Source organism: Podarcis cretensis (assembly GCF_951804945.1).
Source record: "Podarcis cretensis genome assembly, chromosome: 10".
In the NCBI taxonomy this organism is placed as follows: Eukaryota; Metazoa; Chordata; class Lepidosauria; order Squamata; family Lacertidae; genus Podarcis; species Podarcis cretensis.
Window position 1 is genome coordinate 10,686,934 of NC_137179.1, and position 26,219 is coordinate 10,713,152.

The window sequence follows — 26,219 nt, forward strand, 5'->3', positions numbered from 1 at the left end:
TCGTTTAGTCGTGTCCGACTCTTCGTGAACCCATGGACCAGAGCACGCCAGGCACTCCTGTCTTCCACTGCCTCCCGCAGTTTGATCAAACTCATGCTGGTAGCTTTGAGAACACTGTCCAACCATCTCATCCTCTGTCGTCCCCTTCTCCTTGTGCCCTCAATCATTCCCAACATCAGGGTCTTTTCCAGGGAGTCTTCTCTTCTCGTAAGGTGGCCAAAATATTGGAGCCTCCGCTTCAGGGTCTGTCCTTCCAGTGAGCACTTAGGGCTGATTTCCTTCAGAATGGAGAGGTTTGATCTTCTTGCATTCCAAGGGATGTCAGTTCTTGCCTCTTGCCTCAGACTTAACTCATATTGTTGTGTTTAGTTTCTTTCATTATGTTATTGCCAGGGACTCATCTGGGCCTGAAGATAGGTCTTGGGAATATGCAGAGCATGTTCATGCCCCAGAAATGCATAGTAGCCACCCCAACAGACTTAAACTGGAAGGGTGGAGGGAGGAAGAGGAAGAGGAAGAGGAAGAGGAGATTTCTGGAGAGGGGGATGATGTCAGGGGCTGGTCTGGATCAGAAGATTCGGGAATGCAATCGCAGGGAGATCAGCTCCTAACAGAAGAGGAGGGGGGATATCCCCCCCCCCACTTCCAGCATTTCCAGAAGCAGAGAGAGACAGGCAGACATAGAAGCTGCTCAGTTGAGAGAGGAGCTGTCCAGCTATGAGATAGTAGCTATGCAACCAGAAGGGAGGGAGCAGGTGGGTGATACATCAATTGAGAGTGGGGGAGAACCCCCTCCCTCCTTCCTCCCAAACTTGGAGGTCCAAGCATGTCAGAGAACAAAGGGGATGTGGGGGGGGGAGGAATTTCCCATTGCTGTGGAAGTGGGGAGGAGTCAGGGTATGCAACTGATATCCTTGAGGAGGGTTGCTTGTTTCTGCCTGCAACATAATGTTGTAATAAAAGGACTATAAATCAACAAGAAATAGAGGGTGCCATTCAAAATATGAAATTGGGAAAATCACCAGGACCAGATGGCCTGACGGCCAAATACTACAAAATGTTGAAAGAATGGCTGACACAACCATTGAAGGAAGTTTGCAATGAAATTTTGAAGGGGAAAAAGGCACCTGAATTGTGGAAAGAGGCTTTCATCTCACTTATACCGAAAACAGAGACTGAGAAGAACCAGGTTAAAAACTACCGCCCTATATCTTTACTCAATGTGGATTACAAAATTTTTGCAGACATTTTGGCAAAAAGATTGAAAAGAGTTTTAGCAGAAGAGATTCATAAGGACCAAACAGGCTTTCTCCCAGGTAGACATATGTCAGACAATGTGAGAAACATTATAGATATTTTGGAGCTGCTGGATGTTGACATTAATAGGAAAGCAGTTTTGATTTTTGTGGATGCGGAGAAAGCCTTTGACAACATTTGTTGGACTTTTATGAAAAAGAATCTCCAAGGGATGGGGGTAGGCCAAGGTTTTGAAAACGGTATAGGTGCAATATATTCTCAACAAAAGGCCAAATTAATTGTAAACAATGTGGTAACAGAAGAAATACCTATAGAAAAAGGTACACGACAGGGTTGCCCAATATCCCCTTTGCTTTTTATATCAGTCCTGGAGGTATTGTTAAACATGATTAGAAAGGACCAGTTGGTTAAAGGAGTTCAGGTCGGAGTTAGACATTATAAATTAAGAGCATTTGCAGATGATCTAGTATTGACTTTGCAACAGCCAGATACTAGTACTAAAAGAGTATTAGAATTAATTGATATATTTGGTCGAGTAGCAGGTTTTAAATTGAACAGACAAAAAACGAAAGTGTTGGAAAAAAATTTAACAATGGAAGAAAGAGAGAGTTTTCAGAATGAAACAGGCTTGGAGATAACAAAAAGGGTAAAATACCTGGGGGTAAACTTAACATCCAAGAATGTGAACTTATTTAAGGACAATTATGAAAAATGTTGGTCAGAAGTTAAAAAAGATCTGGAAATATGGTCAAGGCTGAAACTTTCCTTGCTAGGCCGAATCGCTACTATTAAGATGAATGTACTGCCTAGAATGTTGTTTTTATTCCAGACGTTGCAGATTGTGGACAAGATGGAATGCTTCAAGAAGTGGCAGAAAGATATATCAAAATTTGTCTGGCAGGGCAAAAAGCCCAGAATTAAATTTAAGATTTTAACTGACGCAAAGGATAGAGGGGGGTTTGCCCTGCCGGACTTAAGACTTTATTATGAATCAGCAGCTTTCTGCTGGTTGAAACACTGGCTACTTCTTGAGAACACTGACATTTTGGATCTGGAAGGGTACGATAATAGTTTTGGTTGGCATGCATACTTATGGTACGACAAGGTAAAGGTGTATAAAAGCTTTAAAAACCATATTGTAAGGAAAGCATTGTATAACGTTTGGATTAGATACAAAGATTTGTTGGAAAGTAAAACCCCTAGGTGGGTGTCACCAATGGAAGCTAGGGAAGTAAAAAAGCTTAATATGGATTCTAAATGGCCAAAATATCATGAGATTTTAGAATACGATGGTGAAAGGGTGAAACTTCAGAGTTATGAGAAACTAAAGCCTAAGGTCCGAGATTGGTTGCATTACCATCAAATAAATGAGACGTTTAAACAGGACAGGAAAATAGGATTTCAGAAAGAGAAGTCAAAATTAGAAACAGAATTGTTGGAACCCAATACTAAGAACTTATCAAAAATGTATAACTTGCTGCTAAAATGGAATACACAGGATGAAACGGTGAAATCAGCTATGATTAAATGGGCACAAGATATCGGTCATGATATTATGTTTGCTGACTGGGAACAGTTATGGACCACCGGTATTAAATTTACTGCATGTAATGCATTAAGAGAAAATATTATGAAAATGATCTACCGGTGGTACATGACCCCAGTCAAGCTTGCAAAAATTTATCATTTGCCTAATAATAAGTGTTGGAAATGTAATGAGACTGAAGGCACTTTCTACCACCTTTGGTGGACCTGCCCAAAGGTTAAAGCTTTCTGGGAAATGATCTATAATGAAATTAAGAAGGTCCTTAAGTGGACTTTTCCTAAGAAACCAGAGGCTTTCCTCTTGGGCATGGTGGGCCAAGCGGTGTCAAGGAAGGATAGGACTTTCTTTATGTATGCCACTACAGCAGCAAGAATTCTACTGGCAAAGTATTGGAAGACGCAAGAACTACCTACTCTGGAAGAATGGCAAACAAAGGTGATTGACTTTATGGGACTGGCCGAGATGACGGGCAGAATCCGGGACCAGGGGAAAGAGACAATGGAAGAGGACTGGAAGAACTTCAAAATATATCTTAAAAATAATTGCAAAATTGAGGAATGTTAGGATGTCAGGGGGTAAGAAGTAAAGAATTGCAGCAGTAAACAAAAAAACTTAAGAAACTTTTACGAAAGGGAACTAAGACAATGGACTTAAGGGTTGCTAAAGAATTATTAAACAAGGATGCAGGGATGGGGAGGTATGGGGAAGTCAAAGAAAGAAGGGTAAGAACCGATGAGTATGATGTGATACTGTTTTACATTGTTCTTTATTATATGTGTGGAAATTAATAAAAATTATTATAAAAAAAAAGGACTATAAATCTACCAAATGCTTGTTAATTCTTATCGATGAGCTACCAGAAGGGAGAAGGGAGCTCCCGTACTTGACAGTTATTTGGTTACATTTTTTTTTTAATTAAAACTTAGTTTACATTCACGTGAGCCACTTATTTTTTCTCAAAGTCAAAGAAACTCTGCTGAAGAATGGTGGGATATCCTAAACTTGGGTGAGTGAGGGGATATTCCCAGTGTGCTGATCCCGGGGGGGAGGTTACCGTGGGCGTAGTCAAAGTCCGGTCCTGGGTCACTAGCCTGGAATCAGTCCACAAGGAGCGGGGCGAGGTCCGAAACAGGAAGCCGGGCGGGGACAGGAGCACTGAAGAGTCAGGTCTGGGTCCGGGCATGAACAGGAACTCAACAACGACGTTGCTCCCACAACCTGGGACCGGGCCGACTGGCCTTTATCTGTTCTGAGGCTAGGGGTGGTCCCGGCCCCCAGGAGACCCGCCTCTCTTGGCCTTAAGGTGAGCACTCCTCCTGGGAGCAACCAGTTCCCTTTGCCTCTCTGCCCTGAGTCTCTGCAGTTCAGGAGAGGCTAAAGGGTTACTGGCCCAGGGGGAGACTCACCTGCAGGCACTGAGTCCTCAACCACCTCTGGGGCCAGAGTGGGATCACCTGGTGCCTGCTCCTGAGGATCTAACACAGGTGCAGGCGCTTCAGAATCCAGGCCCTGCCCCAATTCAGCCGGCCCTGGAGGCGGGGACTCCTGTGCAGGCTGGGATTCCTCTGGTTCAGCCTCTGAATCGGAATCCCAGGCCATCACACCCAGTTTGCTAAGAGGATTGATTTTGTTAACCCCCCCCCCCCCGCCTCCACAACAATCTGGACATCTTTGTGCACATTTCGGCAACCTTTCAAAAGTCAGTTAAACAATGAAATCTTACTTCTTCCAAATAGCCATGGGTGAACTCTCCAGACATCAATGTGGAAGCAGAACAGAAGAACACGAGAGAAGACCTGGTGGATGACATCTAGTCCAGCATCCTGTTTTCACAATGGCCAACCAGATGGCTCTCAGAAGCCCACAAGCAGGACTTGAGTGCAACATCTCTCTCTCCACTGTGACCCAGCATCTGGTATTCAGTAGCACACTGCCTTCGACACTGGAGGTTGAACATAACTAACATGGCTGGCAGGATAAAGTCTTGTCGTCCCTGGATTTTTCTAATCCTCTTTTGGAGCCATCCAAGTGTTGGCCATCATTGCATACTGCGGTGTGAAGACCTTTCCCATCTGTTCCCAAGAGACCTTTCCCAGCCTGGAATTACAGAACCATAAAAATGTAGAGTTGGAAATGACCCCAACCCCCTGCAATGCAGGAATCACAATTAAAGAATTTCAATGTTGCCACCAACTGTGATCTGGGCATGCCCCTTGTCCCATTTCCCCTGGTAATTCTAGGTCCAAGAATCAGGTATGGCAGTTTGGAATGTCAAGGCCACTATATCCCACCTATGTCAAAACAAACAGATCTACAAACAAGGTGAGGGAAGCCTTGGACAGATTAATCCAAATAAAGAGAAGATACCCACCAAACCGAAGGCAGCTAAATGGGGTGATCTGAACTCATAGTTTACAGCAATCCATGTGAGTTTCATCTCATTACATTAACATTAAAGATTTATACTCATCTACTCGCAAAGCAGCTGACTCTGTACTTCCCATAGATTCACAGCTAACCATAAGAGTTTTGTTTTTTTAAGGGAAAGGGGCAGCTAGATTAGTCTGAGCACTGAACACACATTTGCAAAATTTCACTTTATATTTCACTTCTGGCTCGGCAAAGCTAAGCATTATGAGCTGGACAACTTAATAAATTGAACCAGGTAATATACTGTAAGGCACCTTTTAACATATTGCCTGGGATTTTAGTTCATTTAGGATTAGGATTTTATAATGCATTTAGGATTAGAAGTAATTATTTTCAGTGTCTCTGACATTGTTCCCAGCCTTTGGAGAAAGATGTCACCCTGCTCATCTTCTTTTATTTACTAATCTTGGTCTGCTCCATCTCAAAAGCTTGGGAACTTTCTGGTTCTGCAGTATCCCTTCATATCAGAAGAACATGCAAACGTAAGAAGACTTCAGCTGGAAGATGGGGAAGGTCCATCTACTCCAGCATCCAGTTTTCCACTAGGACTAGCTAGATGCCTCCAGGAAGCCCACATCAGGGCAATAGTATTCTCCCACTGTTGTTTCCCAGCAACTAGCATTCAATTGCATTCTTCTTTTCATCCTAAAGGGTTGAATATAGTCTTTCATGATCACTATCTATCAACAGATTCATCCTCAATGACTTTCACAAATTTCCTTTTGAAGTTATCACCACATCCCTAGCTCCCCTGGACTTTGGTGATTCTCCAGAGAAAAAGAGCTCCAGCACTGAGGAGCACCTACCAATATTGCCTCTTACAGAGAATGTACAGAATGAAAGAGACCATTTCTTTTCAATCTCAAAAGTGATAGTGGAGCACATGGGGCACATCAAGACTAAGTTAGTGTCATGTTCTGTGCTTATAGTCCTCCATATGGCTTGCAAGCAGACTGAGAGGGAGAGACAGCAACAGCTGGTGATCCATCACCCCCAGCTTCCAGATCAATCAGGCTAGAAGGTGTGACATCTCCAGTTCTGGGGACTCCTTCCAATTCATCCCTCACTGCCTCCATATCATAGGTGCCAATGGTTACAGAATGACTCTTTAAACCACCCCACAGAGACGGCAGGGCTGATGAGAGGTTCAAGCCAGCCAACTTCCATAAGACCTCAAAAGGTTTCCATATGCTGCTGAGGCAACAACTCTTCCAGAGTGAGCTCTCCAAGGTCCTGATAAACTGGCTTTTGCCCTGCCATCCTTTTTAGATTCTGACAGTGCCTGCTGGATTTGACTGAAGTGCTAGACTTGCCTTGCTGTCACCATGCTCCTCAAAGGTGGCCTCTGTCCCATACATCACCATACCTCCCCTGAGAACCTAAAATGGAACACTACAGGGCCATTGCCGGTACTTGGCTCCCAATATGTTTCTGAGCACAATTCAAAGTGTGGTGCTGATCTTTAGAGACCTAAACGTCCTTGGCCCTGTACACCTGAAGGAGCATCTCCACCCCCATCATTCAGCCCGGACACGGAGGTCCATCTCTGAGGGCCTTCTGGCAGCAAGAAGTGAAGTTACAGGGTACCAGGCACAGGGTCTTCTTGGTAATGGCACCTCCCTTGTGGAACACACTCCCATCAGATGTCAAAGAGATAAATAACTATATAAATTTAGAAGACATATGTTTGATGTATTATTATGTTTTTATATCTGTTGGAAGCTGCCCAGAGTGGCTGGGGCAACCCAGTCAGATGGGTTGGGTACAAATAAAACTACTACTGCTGCTACTACTAGTAGTAGTACTTATGTCCCACTGAAATGAGTGCTAAAAGTGAGTCCCAGTTAACCCAAGTACCATTGATTTCAATGGGCTTTACATGCAATTAAATTAGTCAGCATCTTTCCCAAGAGTCATGGGTCTAGACTTTATAGCTTTATATATCCTCCTCACCAGCACCTCAGATTGAGCCATAAAATCCACAGCAAGCTGATAGAGGCTCCTTTATATAGCAAGAATTTGTGCTGTCTCTTCTCCATCTTGTCAAGGGGAAAATATTCAGCTCTTTGTTGTCACCACATCCACCCAGGCACCTGTTTTCTTTTAAAAATCTCAGAATGTCACAAAAGAGGCAGCTATAACAATGAAAGCCATCTTATTTATGGCTCTGACAAAACCAAAGCAGTACCTCTGGGATCCAGCAGTGGAGTGTCAACTTGCAGGGACTTCTAGAAAGCATCTCCAGGGAGTCATTGCTCAAAGCTGCCTTATATAACCACATTGGTAATGAGCAGGGTGAATGGAGGTAAGCAGCATGTTAATGAGATGCACAGCTAGTAGAAAGTTGAAAGGTGATGCCAACAGTAACGTAGACAGAGGTGTAGTACAAAATGGTCCTGAAGGACTTTGCTGAAGAGCTGCACTTAGACCAGAAGTACAAATTAACATGGAGAGGGAGGAGCAAGAAATAAGCCAAAATGGTACACATGAAACTATCCTATTTTAGAGGCTTAAGATTCGGGGAAGGGGGGGGGGGGAGAATCAGGATGAGTAGGTTCTCTTAATTAGGTGGTTTTCAAACTGTGTTCTTGGAAGCAGTTGTGCTCCCTGAGAGCATGGGATTGTCTCCAACTAAGTTCACCTCAGAATAGACTCATTCAGATTAATAATGTAGGAATGGGTTTAGGCACCAAGAGAGGATTTATTGTTTAGTACCATCCTTTGAAACTTTAAACTTGGAAGCTAAGGCAAGGTTGATTGAACCTTCTAGAAACAACAATCCAGGATGCGATAAGGCTGACTGGATTTTCCCTTGTCTCTGTTAGGATATTTCCGTTCCACCTTAAAAGGGAGCAGGATGTTTGTGTCACAGCCTGCGTATTTCCTGTTCACAGGATGTTTCTGTTGTGTCTATGCTTTCGTTTCTCTCTCTGTGCCTGAGACATTGAAGCAGGCAGTCATGTTTTCTTTGTTCTGACCAACGCTGAATAAAGTTGTAAATAATGCTGTCCTGCGTGCATCTTTCGCTGTGCATTATCTGCTGATAGAGCGTGCACCAGCTCTGGAATGTGGCAAGCTATTTCTGGAGCTCTTGTCGCTAATTGAATGATACTGTGTGTCTGCGGGAGGTCGATGGATCACAACGGAGATGACGTGGGGTCATGATGGACGCTGTCTCCCTGGCAGTATCCCAACAGTCTCCCCCTTAAAAATAACAATCACAAATTGTTTTGTGAAGAAGCAAAAGTAGTATTTACTTACATAATCTAGGTCTTGAAGCAGCATTTTGTTGTTGTTTAGTCATTCAGTCGTGTCCGACTCTTCATGACCTCATGGACCAGAGCACGCCAGACACTCCTGTCTTTCACTGCCTCCCGCAGTTTGGTCTGAGAAACAGCATTTACGGTAGCAAAATGAGGGCAGGTTTATAACTACTCCCTAAGTTACAAAAGTACAAATCTAAGTTCAAAATAGGGTCTGAGCTGTGGTGTGGTCAGCTTGGAGGCATGATGAAGAAAGACAGAGGTGCCCAGGCAGGAAGGAAGTATGTCATGTTACAGATTCCTGCCAAGGCAGATAAAGGAAGTGATCTCACAGAGTTCTCTCTAGCAAATTTTACAGGAAAGCTCTGTGATCCTCAGCCCCTTCATGTGCCTATCTGATAAAACATGAATTGTTGGCTTGACTGCAATAATGCCCCAGTCATGTACAATAACCTCAATGGTCCACTCTGAGTAGGACTAACACTGGATGCAAGCCATGATCAGGACTGAGAATGCCTGCTATCAGGACTTTGGACACTCTTGCCCCAAAGAAGGAAGCATCTTGGACCAAGCTCTCATTACCCAAAGGCCAGCACCATATCTTCTTGGTCAGTCACAAGCCTGGCAGACTGAAAAATATGCTACAAGGATACTCCACCTATGCTTTGGTACCAACACTGGGTGAATACTCTGCCAAGGATCAACCAACCAGTCTCCACTAGGCCAGTGGTGGCTAACCTGTAGCCTGTCAACCATATCTGGCTCCCACAAGCTTTTTGTGGCCCTCAGGAATCCCCCAATTTCTTTTTTTCTTGGTCTTTGTTTAAAGTAATTTTCAATTGCTCCTATGGGACCCTGTTGTGATGCCCTGATGCCAAAGTATCATTTGTGCCCCCTCTCAAGTGTTGCTACGATTTTATGGGAGTTTTCTTAGGCCCCAATCACTGAAACAGAAATGCTTGTCAAAGTTCTCATTTAGTTATCTATATACCTATTTAAAAGGCATCACTGTTCCCATGAAGATGAAACGACGTAATTGTTGATATGCAAAAATATGCTCCCACCTCTGTTTGAGGCAATTCTCATCCCCCGGTATTCCATACATCCATCAAAAATGAGAAGCGTTTCTTTTCCCCTTTCATCTTGTTCATTGCAACCTACACATGAAGTCCTTGAGGACAACAGAAACATATGTGATATCATGCAATCAATGCTGTATGACAGCTGATCATTATGCAAGGAACAAGTTTTTACAAGGCTTACTAATGAAGTTATTCAACTCTTTCTTAAAGGAGACGGTGGTGCTCAGCTACTAAGCTAGCCTCAACTGCTATTGGTTGAAGCTCTATTGCCATTTGGTTTATTGCAATTTTATCTTGGCGTTCCTCTGAGGAATTCAGGACAGTGCAAATGGTTCACTTACAATTTTAACCCTGTAAGAGATACACACACACAGAGAGAGAGAGAGAGAAAGCGAGAGAGAGAGAATCTAAGACCACCCATTGCTCCTTGCTCCCAAGTACTCAAATTTTGCACAACTTGAGTTTTCACTTGCGCAAAAGCAGAATCTCTTGATTGTGAATATCTGCAGAGATTGACAAACTGATATTACGCTCTCAGGGTTTTTAAAAATATATATTTGTGGAACCTATTCCTGTGACAGCTGCAAAAAGAACACATCAGTATTTTAGTGAAGGCAGCGGCTCAAATTGCACAACCAATTCCTTTGCCAGATCTGTTTTTCTCCTGCGCCAACTCAAATTGTGCTGCCGATTTCTGTCCCCTTGTTTTCCCCCTTTGAAGTGTATTTACATTTGCTCAATTTATGGCAGTTATCAACATTCTTTGTCATCTTCCCTTCCTCTTTGCTATCTTTCAAATCCTTCTGTTGATCTCTTAGTTATTAAAAATGGAATGCGGTCATCCAGGTCTCTATCCAGTCTTCAGAACTCTCCCCAGTCCACACCCCTCATTGGCTCCCCTCACTGGCTGTGCTTCATACCCCAAGTGTTTTGCCTGGTTTGAATGTTGTTGTGTATTGAGTCAAAGGATTTTATATCTGTATTATTATTGTCTGTATTTGCATTAGGGTAAAGTAACTGCCTTTTGGTTCCAGAGGGTACAGCTACTATTGGTTCATTTAAGCTGCTGTATTTGGATCCTCTGTCTTATTGGTTTCCTCCAAAAGGCAGGACTGTGGTTGCCTGATATTGTTCCCTCCAAAATGTATCCTTTCTAGTTAGTTCCCTGTCCCTATAAATGTAGCTCTCCCCCTCCTCAGGCCCCAGTTTTGTTGCTTTAATAAAGAAGTGTTACTAGAGAACTGTCTCCAGCATATTATGTCAAGAGAGCTGAAATCACAAACCCCATGTCACAACAAATGTATCCTTAAGCTACAAGGATGCCTTTAACACGTGTGTGTGTGTGTGTGTGTGTGTGTGTGTGTGTGTGTGTGTAGAAGCCAGCCCACCATACAAAGGTAACATTTACATTCCTTGCTCCGCCCACTTGTGCCTTTGGCCCTGCCCACAACCAGCATGTGGGCCTTACAAGGGAGCCCAGAAGAAAATGCAGCCCAGAGGGGAGATGCCAGAGATTGAATCTGCAGCATTCCCTATGCAAAGCATGTCTTGTCCATTTGAACTATGCTCCGTCTCCCTGAAAAGAGTGGTTAAAATAGATAGCTATCCACCAGGGCATAGATATCTATTTGTATAGTTTATTCGTTGTACTCCTGATGGAATCCCATCTAGTTAGATGTCTGATAAGATTGATGGGAAACTAAGCCCTGTGGAAAACACCGCTTCTGAGTTCCTGGGCATATAATTAAAGCTTACCTGAGACCTTTGATGAGCAATCAGCAGCATCACCTTTTGAACTGCTCAGGATGACAAGAGATCTAATATTTTCATCTAAACTTTTCTGTCACAAAGTCTCCGGAGCAGCTGATGGATCAATACTAAACAAACTGGGCACTGGGCTGTGACCAAATGTCATTCTCTGTGTGAGCTGTCAATAGAAGAAGAAGAAAAACGCACAATGTATTGAGCAGTTGGCATGTTGTAGTCCGAACCAGGTTGTCCCCAGAACAGTGGATCATGAACTCCCTCTATCCCTGCTCCCCACTCAGTTCGCATCCGTGAATTCTGCAGCAGCATAGTACAAAATCACACTTAGACCAATGGTTAATGAATTCCACCAGCCGATCAGGATAATGGGCCAGTATCTGAGCTTACAGGACTGGCCCTACAAATGAGGCAACCGCCTCAGGAGACAGGTCATATAATTGTAGAGTTGATAGAGATTCAAAGGGTCACCTAGACCAACCTCCTGAAACTCAGGAACCACAGTTAAAGAATTCTTGGCAGATGGTCATCCATTCTCTGTTTAAAAATCTGCAATGAAGGGGAGTCCACCACCATCCAAGGGAGTCCATTCCACTGTCAGCTGTATCACAGCTCTTACCGTCAGAAAGTTCTTCCTGCAGCCAATGGGAAGGGGAAGGAGCTTCCTGCAGCCAGTGGGAAGCCAGCCAGCATTGCGGAAGGCAGGCCCTTCTCTGCTCACTGCCGATTTAGTGAAGTGCACGGGAGCTGACCGAGCAGATGGCAGGGGTCCCCAAGAGGGCGGCAGGGGTCCATTGGCCCGATAAACAATCCCCATGGGCCACTTGTGGCCCATGGGCCTTAGGTTGCTGACCCCTGCCTTAGAGAAAGTGAAGATCTTTAGCTCCAGGCATTTAGCCTTGGACTATATCTAAACCACCCAAGTGCAGCTGGCATGCTAACTCTAAACAGTATCTAGATGCCGTGGGTAGGCTGCTCAAGACATGGACCCAGCACTTTGTGCAATTTCACCCATTTTTTTCCAAATTACACCCGTACCCCTCACTCTGAAAGTTTTCCCCATCTCTCCTCTGATTTCTCTCAACTTTCAACTGAAGAGTCGTCTGAGGAACGGGCCCTCAAAATGCACTCCCAATTTTGCTTCCAGTGAACTTTCAGCAGCAAATCTATTAAACTCCATTTCAGGAGAATCAGAGCAAGTGTGCTGAACTCTTCACTATCTCCCCTCCCCGATTTGTTTGGCTTTGTTTACTTCTGCAAATGAATGAATCAAGCAACGGGTAGCTGGGGAAAGGAAAAGAGAGAGAGAGATTCCCCGGCAAAACTGCAAGCTGCAGACTGATTGACATGAAAATGTCATTCCGATGCAGCCTCCACTCCTCTATTGATCTTCTGATTATTTTCTCATAACTTAAAGGACAGGGCTTGTCAAACTGCCAGTGGAGGCTCGCCATTGTTTCCAGGCATGTCGGAAAGCTCTCCGGAAACATGAGGCTGGTTTTGACAGTTATTATTGCCCTGCCTTGCAGACATGACTGATAATGTTGCCCAACACTTACTGCTGCTAGAGCGATAAGGTTGGGTTTCCTCCACAAATACTGCTTTTTATCTTTCTTTTTTTTAAGTTTTAAAGAGAGAGAGAGAGAGAGAGAGAGAGAGAGAGAAAGCAAACCTCCAGCAAGGCTATTGGTATCGGCAAGTAGAAGAAGAATGAGACTTTAAGGAAGTCTCCATGCATCTTGATAATTTAAGCAGGGATTGCATGGAAGTGACAGATTATCTCCCAAGCGCCGGCACTGAGTGCAGCAAGAGAATGAAAGATTCTTACTCTTTCGGAAGACAAGAAGAAAAGTGGGACGTTTCCTAATGAGCCCAATCCATTCCGCAATCGGGCACAGCCATCTTATCTAGCGATCAGACACTAAACGAAAAGCATCTTTTATTACCTTGCTCTGACCGATCTCCGAGAGTCGCCAAGTCCATCCAGTAGACTGATTGCTAACCTCACCCCGGTAGTCACAGATCAAAGTAAATGGGCCTGGCTGGTCGACAGCACGGTCTCTGCAAATCCTTATTTCTGTCTCTGAAGCAAATTTCCTCACATGTCTTCACTCTGATTCTGCTTCCACAGCAGTCTGAAGTGGACAGGGCAACAGAGGGCCAACACAGAGGTGGGTAGGAGCCCATGTTCCCTACTTCAGGTCAATAGCAACTGCAAGGCTCTGGGGGGGTGGATTCAGAGGTGCCAGGTTGCCCCCAAGTTTGAGGGGGCCTGGCGCATGGTGCATGTGTGTGATGTCACACGCGTCTCTCGACACCACACAAGCTGGTGCTGGCTTCTGCTAGGCTGTGCCAGTCCCCACAGTATCTTCTGACACTGTGCAGGCTTCTGTGACCCCTCAACATTGAGGGGCCAGGCCCCCTTCAAACAAATATAGAGGGGGCTGAAGACACCTTGCCCCCCTAGAGTTGGTGCACCTGGGTGGACCTCAGACCCAGAGGTCAAATATGGCCTAAAGGACTCACTATCCATCTTTCTGGAATCTCCCCAATGTCCCCTCTGAGGCCACACACCTTCTTCTCAGGCCACACCCCTCAATTGACCCTCTGCTCTCCTTAAGTATTTTGCCTGGTTGAAATGTGTCCTTGAACTGTGAAACTGCCTCACCCTCCTATAGGATGATAAGAGTTGCTCCTCCTACTTCTGCTTCTGGCCACATCTGCCTCTGGCTTGTGGTCCTCATGTGGCAAGGCACGGACTTTTGCTTTCCCCTATTCTCTTAACCCAATTAAATTTCCCCTCCCCAAAATTCTATTTGCCCCATGGGCAAATTACTGACAGCAGTAATGAAATTAAAAGAAGCCTGCTTCTTGGGAGAAAAGAGATGACAAACCTAGACAGCATCTTAAAAAGCAGACATAAGGGACTGGGATAAGGGCCTTGCCCTCCAAATAAGGGACGCTTGACAGCTATGCTCCTTGCCAACAAAGGTCCGTATTGTTAAAGCTATGGTTTTTCCAGTAGTGATGTATGGAAGTGAGAGCTGGACCATAAAGAAGGCTGATCGCAAAAGAATTGATGCTTTTGAATTATGGTGCTGGAGGAGACTCTTGAGAGTCCCATGGACTGCAAGAAGATCAAATCTATCCATCCTGAAGGAAATCAGCCCTGAGTGCTCACTGGAAGGACAGATCCTGAAGCTGAGGCTCCAATACTTTGGCCACCTCATGAGAAGAGAAGACTCCCTGGAAAAGACCCTGATGTTGGGAAAGATGGAGGGCACAAGGAGAAGGGGACGACAGAGGACAAGATGGTTGGACAGTGTTCTTGAAGCTCCTAACATGAGTTTGACCAAACTGTGGGAGGCAGTGGAAGACAGGAGTGCCTGGCGTGCTCTGGTCCACGGGGTCACGAAGAGTCAGACACGACTAAACGACTAAACAACAACAACAACAACAACAACAACAACAACATCTATTGGGGCAAAGACTCCCTACACCGATGTCAAGAAAAGGGAGGAATTTGAGGAATGGAGTTGCACAGGGCAAATCCAATGTATGAAATTTACTGGCCATATTTATTCCTTTTTACATTTTGTCATTCTTGTCTATTGTTTGAACCAAGGGCCCCTCCCTTTCCCTAGCATTAATCACACTGTTTCTGTCAACATCTCTTACTCACTTATACTTCAAGAGTTATTGCTAGGTAATATTCAGCATTCTCCCTGTTTCCCAGTTTAAGGGATTGCAGATGGTGGCATAGGAACACCCAGAACAAGAGCCAAAACGCATCTGCATTTTCCAAAACTGCAAGCAGGAGTTTGGACAGTCTGTCACTGTTCAACAGTCACGCTGTTCACGCTGTTCAACAGTCGCAGTTTCTAAATTAAAAATCCCCATCTTTCCACCAGCTGATGGTGCCATATGCTGCTGTTCTCTCTCAAGCACCCAACTTTTTGGGCTGCTTGGTGTGTGTGTTTTTTTTGTGTGTGTGTAGTTAACCTTTCATTAGCCTTTTGTTTCTTTTATTTTCTGACATTTTGACATTGAGAATTCAAGCCTATACATTGGGGGGTGAAGAATCTCTTTCAGGGGAGGTTATATTCATGTACTGCCCCTGGGTCTTGCCCAGATAGCCCTGATCCATGGCATGGTCTTTTCAGTGGTGGCTCCCTATTTGTGAAATAACTTTCCGGGTGAGGTGACACTCCCTCGTTGTTAATTTTCAGGAGAAACTTCAAAAACATGCCTGTTTAGCCAGCCCTTTGATGGCTGAAAGAAACTGTTCCTGGTAACCTTGAAATGGTTAGCTTTGAGAGCGTGTGATAGTTTTACATGTTTTAGAAGTTTTTGATTGTTTTAAATATCTTTTTAATTCATTGTTAATTGTATCACTTTATCATTTCTAGGTTTTCTGTCCTACGCACCTTTGGGAGAAAGGGCAGGATATCAATTTAAATAATATCATGTCTACTGGCTACCCTCTGCCTCCATGGTAGGAAAACAAAGGAGCCAGCAGAACTAGTTTAGAGACTAGAACTAGAAACTAGTTTATATAGGATATATTGATTGAAAATGTCTAGTCCATGGGTAGGCAAACTAAGGCCCAGGGGCTGGATCTGGCCCAACTGCCTTCTCAATCCGGCCCACGGACAGTCCAGGAATCAGCGTGTTTTTACATGAGTAGAATGTGTGCTTTTATTTAAAATGCATCTCTGGGTTATTTGTGGGGCATAGGAATTTGTTCATTCCCCCCCCCCAAAAAAAAAAATAGTCTGGCCCTCCACAAGGGACAACAGTGGACCGGCCCCTGCTGAAAATGTTTGCTGACCCCTGGTCTAGCCAATCAGATTGGTAGTTGGGCTCCTACTGAAGATATTCGGTGAGCCAAAAGGACAGTGATGTATCACTTTATCAATTCTAGGTTTGCTGTCCTACACTGAGGACTGGAGTGACCCTTCTGTGATATTATGGCAGTGGACAAAGCTGTATTGTAACTTTGGAATAAATGTTTTAATAAACATTTGGGGGGGGGGGGAGAACCAGAAACTTTTCTGTCCAAGTTACGTATTTCCTACAATAAACAACTTTATTAGTTTCTTACCTACAAGTATTTTTGTGTGTGTAGCAAGGAAGTCTACCCAAGAGTCACTTGTTGAAATGCTGCATACTCTGAATACTGAAAAGGATTTCAGCAGGTACAGTAATCTGTTTAATCTTAACAGTCATCTTATCTTGCTTTGTGATGCCATTATGATGATAATAATAATAATAATTTATTATTTATACCCCGCCCATCTGGCTGTGTTTCCCCAGCCACTCTGGGCAGCTTCCAATCAAGTGTTAAAAACAATACAGCATTAAATATTAAAACCTTCCCTAAACAGGGCTGCCTTCAGATGTCTTTTAAAAAGAAGATAGCTGCTTATTTCCTTCACATCTCAAGAAGGCCCTCTTTCTGGCTCCCTGTAACCTCATTTCTCGCAATGAGGGAACCGCCAGAAGGCCCTCAGTGCTGGATCTCAGTGTCTGGGCTGAACGATGGGGGTGCAGACACTCCTTCAGGTATACAGGACTGAGGCCGTTTAGGGCTTTAAAGGTCAGCACCAACACTTTGAATTATGCTCGGAAACATACTGGGAGCCAATTCAGATCTCTCAGGACCGGTGTTATGTGGTCCTGGCAGGCACTCCCAGTCACCAGTCTAGCTGCCGCATTCTGGATTAATTGCAGTTTCCGGGTCACCTTCAAAGGTAGCCCCACATAGAGCGCATTGCAGTAGTCCAAGCGGGAGATAACTAGAGCATGCATCACTCTGGCAAGACAGTCCGCAGGCAGGTAGGGTCTCAGCCTGCGTACCAGATGGAGCTGGTAGACAGCCGCCCTGGACACAGAATTCACCTGCGCCTCCATGGACAGCTGTGAGTCCAAAATGACTCCCAGGCTGCGCACCTGGTCCTTCAGGGGCACAGTTACCCCATTCAGGACCAGGGAGTACCCCACACCTTCCCGCCCCCTGTCCCCCAAAAACAGTACTTCAGTCTTGTCAGGATTTAATCTCAATCTGTTAGCCGCCATCCATCCTCCAACAGCCTCCAGGCACCATTGTTTTTATTTCACCATAAATCCCTCAGAGAACTCAAATTCTAGAGCAGCATCTGAATGCAGTAAATAAATAAATATTTTGCCCCCGCCCTTAACAGAAGGACTTAATTTCTAGAGCAATTAGTGCCATAAGCTTTTTTTTTTTTTTTTAAAAAAAGGCACTTAAAGAAAACTTGCACAGAGTTCTGCTGAAATCTTCCGTCCTTATTTGTACATGTTAATGAACATGTGTTCCCACCACCTCCGCCTAATTGATAGTTTGGAGCAGACATGTGGACTCTCTTTGTTCCCTGGTTGCCTGCGCTATTGTTGTGGAAGTCTTTTAAATTGGTATCCTAGCACTTCATTTCCAGTTCCTCCCCTCCCCGCGTTGCAATTTCAGAGTCAGTTAAGTCATCTGATGATGTCTCTTAATTCGCTTAGAAATAGCAGGTTTTGTTCAATGAGTGAACTCTGCTGCTAAGAAATTATAGCCCGTCAAAGCAATTGGCCCCATTTCAGGGCGGAGGTGACACATGAACTTTTAAAATTATTATTTTTAAATTATTGTTGTCCTCGCTGGATTCCTTATTTATTTATCTTTCAGATATTGTGCTAAGGAGTTCCTTTTCAACACCAGCTGGAAGCCCAAATTTGCCTGGCTTTGGCTGCAGTTCTGCTAATGGGTAAGCAGTTGAAATCCCCTTTCACTTCAACAGGATTTAAGTCATTTAAACTGTGCGCAGGATTGCAGGTTTTGAGAGCAGAATTATCCACTGATCTCAGTTGGAGGGTTGTTCCAGTCTGCGTTGGTCGAAAGTGATTGTGCTAAATGGAGAATAGTGAGCAAATAAGCTACCCTGAGGGACATCAAACTGGGATTTACCTCCCACTGGAGATGCCCTATGGTTAAAGTGAACTTTAGAGTTGGACCAAGGTTATCTGGGTTCAAATCTCTGTTTAGCCTTGAAACTCACTGCCTGACCTCGGGTCAGACTCTCCCACTCTAACTTATCCTACAGGCTTGCTATATAGATTGGGTGGGTGGGGGGAGAAAATCCTCATGGGTGCAACATTGGTCTCTAGGGTGTTACAAGAAAAAACCTGCTCCCTTTCCCTTATAGAAAGGTTGCGCTGTGGTCTAAACCACAGAGCCTAGGGCCTGCCGATCAGAAGGTCAGTGGTTCGAATCCCCGCGACGGGGTGAGTTCCCGTTGCTCAGTCCCTGCTCCTGCCAACCTAGCAGTTCAAAAGCACGTCAAAGTGCAAGTAGATAAATAGGTACCACTCCAGTGGGAAGGTAAATGGTGTTTCCGTGCACTGCTCTGGTTTGCCAGAAGCGGCTTAGTCATGCTGGCCACATGACCTGGAAGCTGTCTGCAGACAAACACCAGCTCCCTCAGCCTATAGAGCGAGCCTATGAGCGCGTAACACCAAAGTCGTCCGCGACTGGACCTAACGGTCAGGGGTACCTTTACCCTTCCCTTTCCCTTATGGGCTATTCCGAAGCCCATATAGAGTCCCTACGTGGGTTCCCTATGAGTAAGAGAAAATAACAGAGGCCAACCAGAGTATATTGAGAAGCAGAGTGGCTATTAAGCCTGATCTTTATTCAAGGAACTGTTGCAACAGGGTCCCCACTCACCACACGCCGGAAGGAGGAGAACCCTGAACAATGGTGCACAAGCCCTTATATAGACTTTTGAAAATGCCCACCCTATAGCTCAAGACCACCTCCCAAAAGATCATACATACATCACAGAAGGAGGAGGTCTACAGCAGAAATCACAGAAGGAGGCAGACTACCACAGGAATCCTGTGTGTCAGGATTCTAGTCACTGATGACTGCATTACCTGGGCAGCCTGGCCATTATTTTGTGATGGTTAATACTTTAGTTCCCGAGTCCAGGTCTCAGGCTCACCCTAATCATACACCTTTAAGACAGGATTTGCAAGCAAAAAGAATGAGAAGGCTTTCCCTATTTGCCTCCCTTACTGCAGAGGAATATTTGAGGTCACTGGGAGAGTCAAAATGGCTTCAGGATTGCTCTCCCATACTATTTCAGAAACATGGTTCATATATTTAGATATGTGTGCATTTATGAATATTTATTCTGTTTTTGAGAATTTATAACATGGGGAACATTGGAATATAATTGCAGCAATAGTAAATAAAATCTGTTTCCATATGGATTTTTTTTAATTTTTTTTTTGCAACCCATCTAAGTTTTCCATGGGCAAATCTGTGGCTACAGAGGGGGTAACCACTGTGGTGCCCTCTAGATGCTTCTGAAATACAACTCCCATCATTCCTGGCCATAGGCCATGCTAGGTGGGACCATAGCTGTCAACTTACAGATTTGAAAATAAGGGACCAGCAGCCTCGAAAATAAGGGATCAGCAGCCAAAATAAGGGATTTTGCTATTGTAAAGAGTTGCATACATTGGTAGGATTGACAGATGCTGTCAATCCGGCATGAGGTGGTTGCGGGGCCGTGGTGGCCACTGAAGCACCGCCCTTCTGCGTCCCTCCCCATTGCCTCCTCTTCCTCCTCCCTCAGGCCACCTCCTCAGCTGCCACCACCGCTGCCGCCTCTGGGCTCGCGGGCGGTGTGGGCGAGAGTCTCTCTCCCTCCCCCTCCCTCTCTCTCAGGCGGGGAAGGGCCGATGGAACTCCTTGTGCCAGGACGACAGCACCAGCGTGCACTCTCTCACGTGGCAGAGGACCCCGAGCCACTGCTTCCCTCCCGAGCCGGGCGAGCATGAAACCCGGGAAATTTAAGGGACATCATCAATAAGGGACAGCAGCAGCACACGGCGCTAGGATAAGGGAGTTTCCCACCAAATAAGGGACGGTTGACAGCTATGGGTGGGACTAGATGGGAGGTGGATTCTATCGCCACCTGGAAGGCTGCAGGTTCTCTATCCCTGATCTAACTAGATAGCTCACGGTCAGTTAAGGGTCCAAATCCTGGAACTATGTCATATCCAGGGAAGCAGATCAATATGAGATGATTCCAGTTGCCACTGGAATTTCACTGGTAAGTGAAAGATAAAGCTCATTAAGAGCTGCCCCTCAGATGAAACAATAAAGGTATAATGGGAGGTAAATTCCCAGGGTGATTAAAGAATCCATCGCTCATCATGGGGAACTTGTTAGTTTTTAGTCTTTTGGTAGAAATACTTCAGGTATGGGAAAACAAAAGGAAAATTCCCCAGATGTCTAGATCATGGGTAGGCAAACTAAGGCTTGGGGGCTGGATCCGGCCCAATCGCCTTCTAAATCTGGCCCACGGACGGTGTGTTGTGTTTATGTGTGTGTGTTACTCCAGACTCTTTTCACCTGCCCCTTTGTCTCCATGTTTCAGCTTCATGAAGGAGAAGGAACACTTTTTGCAACTCAAGATATCCACAAGCCCTGTAATGACAAGGCAGTCACACAGACATCCACAACAACCAAAATGGCTTGTGTACATATCTATATATGCCCCTTTCCCTAGCTGTCTTTCCCAGGCCTCTGAGAGCCCCGTAACCATGGCAACATAACTACAAGCTGCTCAATTTTAGCCAATTTTGGTACATTGTTTATTTTTTCCCAGAGTATGAAGAGCAAATGGGACTCAGACGCTCCTTGTTTTGTTTGTCTTGTTAAGCAAACTTTGAATAATCTATACAACAATTTTTTCCTCTATTGCGTTCATCTAGTATTCCCTTCCTCCTCCCCCTGCTCCCCACCCACTCCAGCACCAATATTGTAGGTGATCACATTTTTCTTTGAACAAATAAGGGTTGTCCTTACATTAATAGTAATGTATTCAAATGAAGCCACATCTTTAAAACACCTGGACTGAAACAAGCAACCAATGCCTAAAGAGAACGTCGATGCTCTCACCATTGAAAGTAATGCACCAATTTAAATCGGAAACTTGAGAACCTAAGAAGGGCCTGCTGGATCAGACCAAAGGCCCATCTAGTGGTGTAAGAGAGCTGAAAAGAATGCCAATGTATTTCACCTCTGACAACCAATGTGCCCCTTTGCTTTCAGATAGTACATGGGTAAAGGTAAGGGGACCCCTACCCATTAGGTCCAGTCATGGCCGACTCTGGGGTTGCGGCACTCATCTCGCTTTATTGGCCGAGGGAGCCGGCGTACAACTTCCGGGTCATGTGGCCAACATGACTAAGCCACTTCTGGAAAACTAGAGCAGCGCACGGAAAAGCCATTTACCTTCCTGCCGGAGCGGTACCTATTTATCTACTTGCATTTTGATGTGCTTTCGAACTGCTAGGTTGGCAGGAGCAGGGACCGAGCAACGGGAGCTCACCCCGTCACAGGGATTTGAACCGCTGACCTTCTGATCGGCAAGTAGACTCTGTGCTTTAACCCACAGTGCCACCTGTGTCCCATAGTACATGGGCAGACAAGTCTAAAAAGCCCAGGACACCAATTTTCATGGCCCTCATTTGCCAGAGGTAAGGTATTTAGCATTCACTCTGGAAGTGTATACTCTATTACAGGCACGTCCAACTTCCAAGAAACTGTGATCGACTCACACTATTAAAAAGTCGCAGTGATCTACACATTATTGGATTGACCAAAGTTGTTGAACTTTCTTTCAACCAGGATCAACCATGGACGCCCCGCGATCAACCAGTAGACCGCGATCGACGTGTTGGACATGCCTGCTCTATTTTGACCAAACTAAGCCTCCTAGAGCAAAATATACCGTATTTTTTGCTCTATAAGACTCACTTTTTCCCTCCTAAAAAGTAAGGGGAAATGTGTGTGCGTCTTATGGAGCGAATGCAGGCTGCGCAGCTATCCCAGAAGCCAGAACAGCAAGAGGGATTGCTGCTTTCACTGCGCAGCGATCCCTCTTGCTGTTCTGGCTTCTGAGATTCGGAATTTTTTTTTCTTGTTTCCTCCTCGAAAAACTAGGTGTGTCTTGTGGTCTGGTGCGTCTTATAGAGCGAAAAATACGGTACATTGGGGGGGGGGAGCTTAGTTAACATTGCTAAATACATTGCTTCTGGGAGATGAACCACCATAGCTGATATAGGACTGTGAAAAAATTTAGATGTCGAAGAATGACTGCTCCCCACATCAAATGGGGGCGCCTTTTGTGTGGTCGCGTGCAGCCCCCTGGATCCCAGTGCGGCTCCCAGTAGTACGGCCTGGCTTCGCCCTCCCCAGGCTGGATACCTGGAGGTCTCCGCCTACCTCAGCCAATCGCCCAATCCCCCTGGGGAGGTGTTGCCAGGGGATCGGCCAGGTAGAGGGAGGGACCGCTCTGCCCACACAACAGAAGGTGAATCTTACCTGCGAAGTGTCAGTTAGCTCCAGAGCTTCCCCCACCCTCCCCTCCGTCAGTTAAGTCTTCTTTTGCAGGTTAACCTCTTCTCCACAGGTATGTGGGTGCTGCTGCATCATGGCTGCTGTTGAAGGGCCGGAAAGGAATTTTCCTGCATTGGCAGGTTTTGCCTTCCCCATAGCAAAACGTCACAACTTTGGCAGTTTCAGGCCTTGGACGGAATCCTTTAGTCTATCTTCCTAAATGGGGGGGGGGGCCTGAAGCGGTGACCCATGCCCCCCCTTGCAGTGGTGATCCCAGCATTCCCCGTTAAAGAAACGGTGAGAAGTTGTCATTGCTCTCCCCCACAACAACGGCGAAATGGAGGGCAGGCTCTCTGCTTCAACATATGTTCTCCAGAGCCAGCCCAATTCCCACACATTCTGGATAACCCTGATATCTCCCAGATCCCTGGCTGGGGACTGGGAAGGATAAACGCCCAATGCCTGAGCCAAGGTCTCCCTACATCTGAAACTTAATAAAGTTGTGGCCAATTTTAATCCCATAGCACATTGTCTTGAGTCATTATTCTGTTCGGGGGTAGCCTGGGGTTAGGGGGACCCGCAAATAAACAACTATCTGACGTTTAGAAGACATCTGAAGGCAACCCTGTTTAGGGAGGTTTTTAATGTTTGATGTTTTATCGTGTTTTTAATGTTCTGTTGGGAGCCACCCAGAGTGGCTGGGGAAACCCAGCCAGATGGGCCGGGTATAAATATATTATTATTATTATTATTATTATTATTATTATTATTATTATTACTACCACACTCTCATAAAGTGTTTTTGCCTAGCTAGAACATGTCCCTAAACTCTGATCATTACTGACGTTTGCCTGGATATGTGTGTGTAGAAGCTAGCCTAAAGGTAAAGGTAAAGGGATCCCTGACCATTAGGTCCCCTCGTAGCCGACTCTGGGGTTGCGGCGCTCATCTCGCTTTATTGGTCGAGGGAGCCGGCGTACAGCTTCCGGGTCATGTGGCCAGCATGACTAAGCCACTTCTGGCGAACCAGAGCAGCACACAGAAACGCCGTTTACCTTCCCGCCGGAGCGATACCTATTTATCTACTTGCACTGGTGTGCTTTCGAATTGCTAGGTTGGCAGGAGCAGGGACCGAGCAACGGGAGCTCACCCCGTCCCGGGGATTCAAACTGCTGACCTTCTGATCAGCAAGCCCTAGGCTCTGTGGTTCAACCCACAGCGCCACCCGCGTCCCAGAAGCTAGCCTACTCTACCACAAATAAAAATTTATAGTTGCTTACTTACTTTTGTCTCTAGCCCTGCCTTCTAAGGGCATTAAGCTCCCAGAAAGTTGTCCAGAATGGAATTCGGCCCTTGGTTTCCCTGTGTGTGCTGTACCTCGACTTGTGTTCATTAGAGAGCTAAAATATATTTTCTTACTCCCCTTCCCTCTCCCTCCACCCCTCTCTCTTATTGGCATACTCAAGCTGGGTTTTTTGGTCTCGCTCATCATGACGCTATCTCTCTTTGTTCAGCGTCTTGAAATGTATTCTCTCAGATGTCAGAATTCAATCAAAAGGGGTTTGAAGTATAAGGTAGTTGAAGGGGGGGGGAGAGAAAGCAGATGAAAATGGCATTCAGGCTAATTTAAATAATAATCAGCTGCTTAATGTGAATGATAATGAAAATGCTATTTAGCTTCTGATTTAATTCTTAAATTTTTTTGAATACATATTACCCTTTTAATTGTCTTGCTAGGGAGGAATAAATTGTATTAACGGGTTTCTTTTCTTTCTTTTTGGCGGCGGTTTTTCGCGCCCACATCTTGCAAGGTGGGGAGCGAGCCAGCGAGCAAGCAAGATCATGGAATAAACCATTGCCTTTTGCCTTCCAGTTTTATTCTAATCTTAATTGGTTTAATACCGCTAGCTTTTCTGCTTTACTGAAGGAAACACTAGAATCTTGTAAGGCATGCATCCCCCTTTCCCCAATTTCATCTCTTGTAGCTGTAATAAAAGAACTTTCCCAGTTTCTCTATAATCGGCTTCATGTCAATTTCCCTCCGGTTCCTCGCCTCATTTTAATTTGATTTTTTAAACAAATGTATTTTGAGGCTTGTCGTTCGCAGCCACCCTTCCTTTAACCCCCAGTTTGACTCTACCTCCCTTTCTTGTTTGTCAATAATAAGAACTGCATGAGCAAGGGATAAAGAAAAAATAAATCTGCCTTTACTTCTTCTTTTTTAATTGAGAAGGGCTACGTTTTGTAGGATTTCAGCTGATGCCACATTAAGCCTTCTGCCACTCTGATGTTCCTCCCCAAAAGGACAACTGCTTATGAAGGGACAGTGTGGTGCAGTGGTTAGAGTGTTGGACTAAGACATGGGAGACCAGGGTTCAAATCCCTACTAAGCTGTGAAACTCACTGGCTGACCTCAGGCCAGTCACACACTCTCAGGCTAACCTCACAGGGTTGTTGCGAGGATGAAATGGGGAGCTACCTTGGCTTCTTTGGTAGAAAGATGGACCATAAATGAAATAAATGAATAAATTCTGGACATCCAGCCCATTGAGGTTAACATGAGTATGTCCCCTGCCGGAATCCAACATATGCACATCTGGTTGTTGTTGTTGTTGTTTAAATAGTTTTTATTAAGTTTTACAGTTTTATAATCACCACAGTAACATTATCTCAAAGAAAAAAAGAAATACAGTTCCCCAACTCTCCCACCCCCACGACTTCCCTCAACTTCCTCTTCTGGTTTGTTGCACAATAACTTCTCTTGCTTGTTTTTACACCTTAATATTGCATTCTTTAAGTTGAATATTTGCCATTCTTATCATTTTTGTTATTTTCAATTGTTACATCTTTCTGTTTTTGTTTTGTTAATTGTAAGTGTTTACTCAAACCCTGCTAGCGAGTCTAACTTCATCTGCTGGGTATTTTAGTTCTAAAAAGGTTTGCTGTAGATCTCTTAGGTGAGAGTCTCTGTAGAATTGGAGCAGATGCGGCTGTAACGTAGTGCCTGGCTATATACAATGGACTGTTTGGTATGTTTGGATCAGCAGATCAAGCAGATCATCAGCAGATGAAGTTAGCAGATGAAGCAGATGAAGCAGATCATCAGCAGATGAAGTTAGACAACAGATCAACAGAGCCAGACTGATACCCAGAGAGAACTTGCTGCAAGACAGACCCGAAAAAGAAAATAACAGAACACCTCTAGTCATCACATACAGCTCCCAAGTTAAAACAGTACAACGCATCATCAGAGATCTACAACCTCTCCTGGACAATGACAGTTCTCTTTCTCAAGCTCTGGGACCTTTCATTGCCTACAGACAGCCACCCAATCTTAAACAACTCCTAACCCACAATAATACTACAACCAGAGTTAACACGGACACTGGCACCAGAGCCTGCAATAAACCCAGATGCCAACTTTGCTGCCACATACACCCGGACAACACCATTACTGG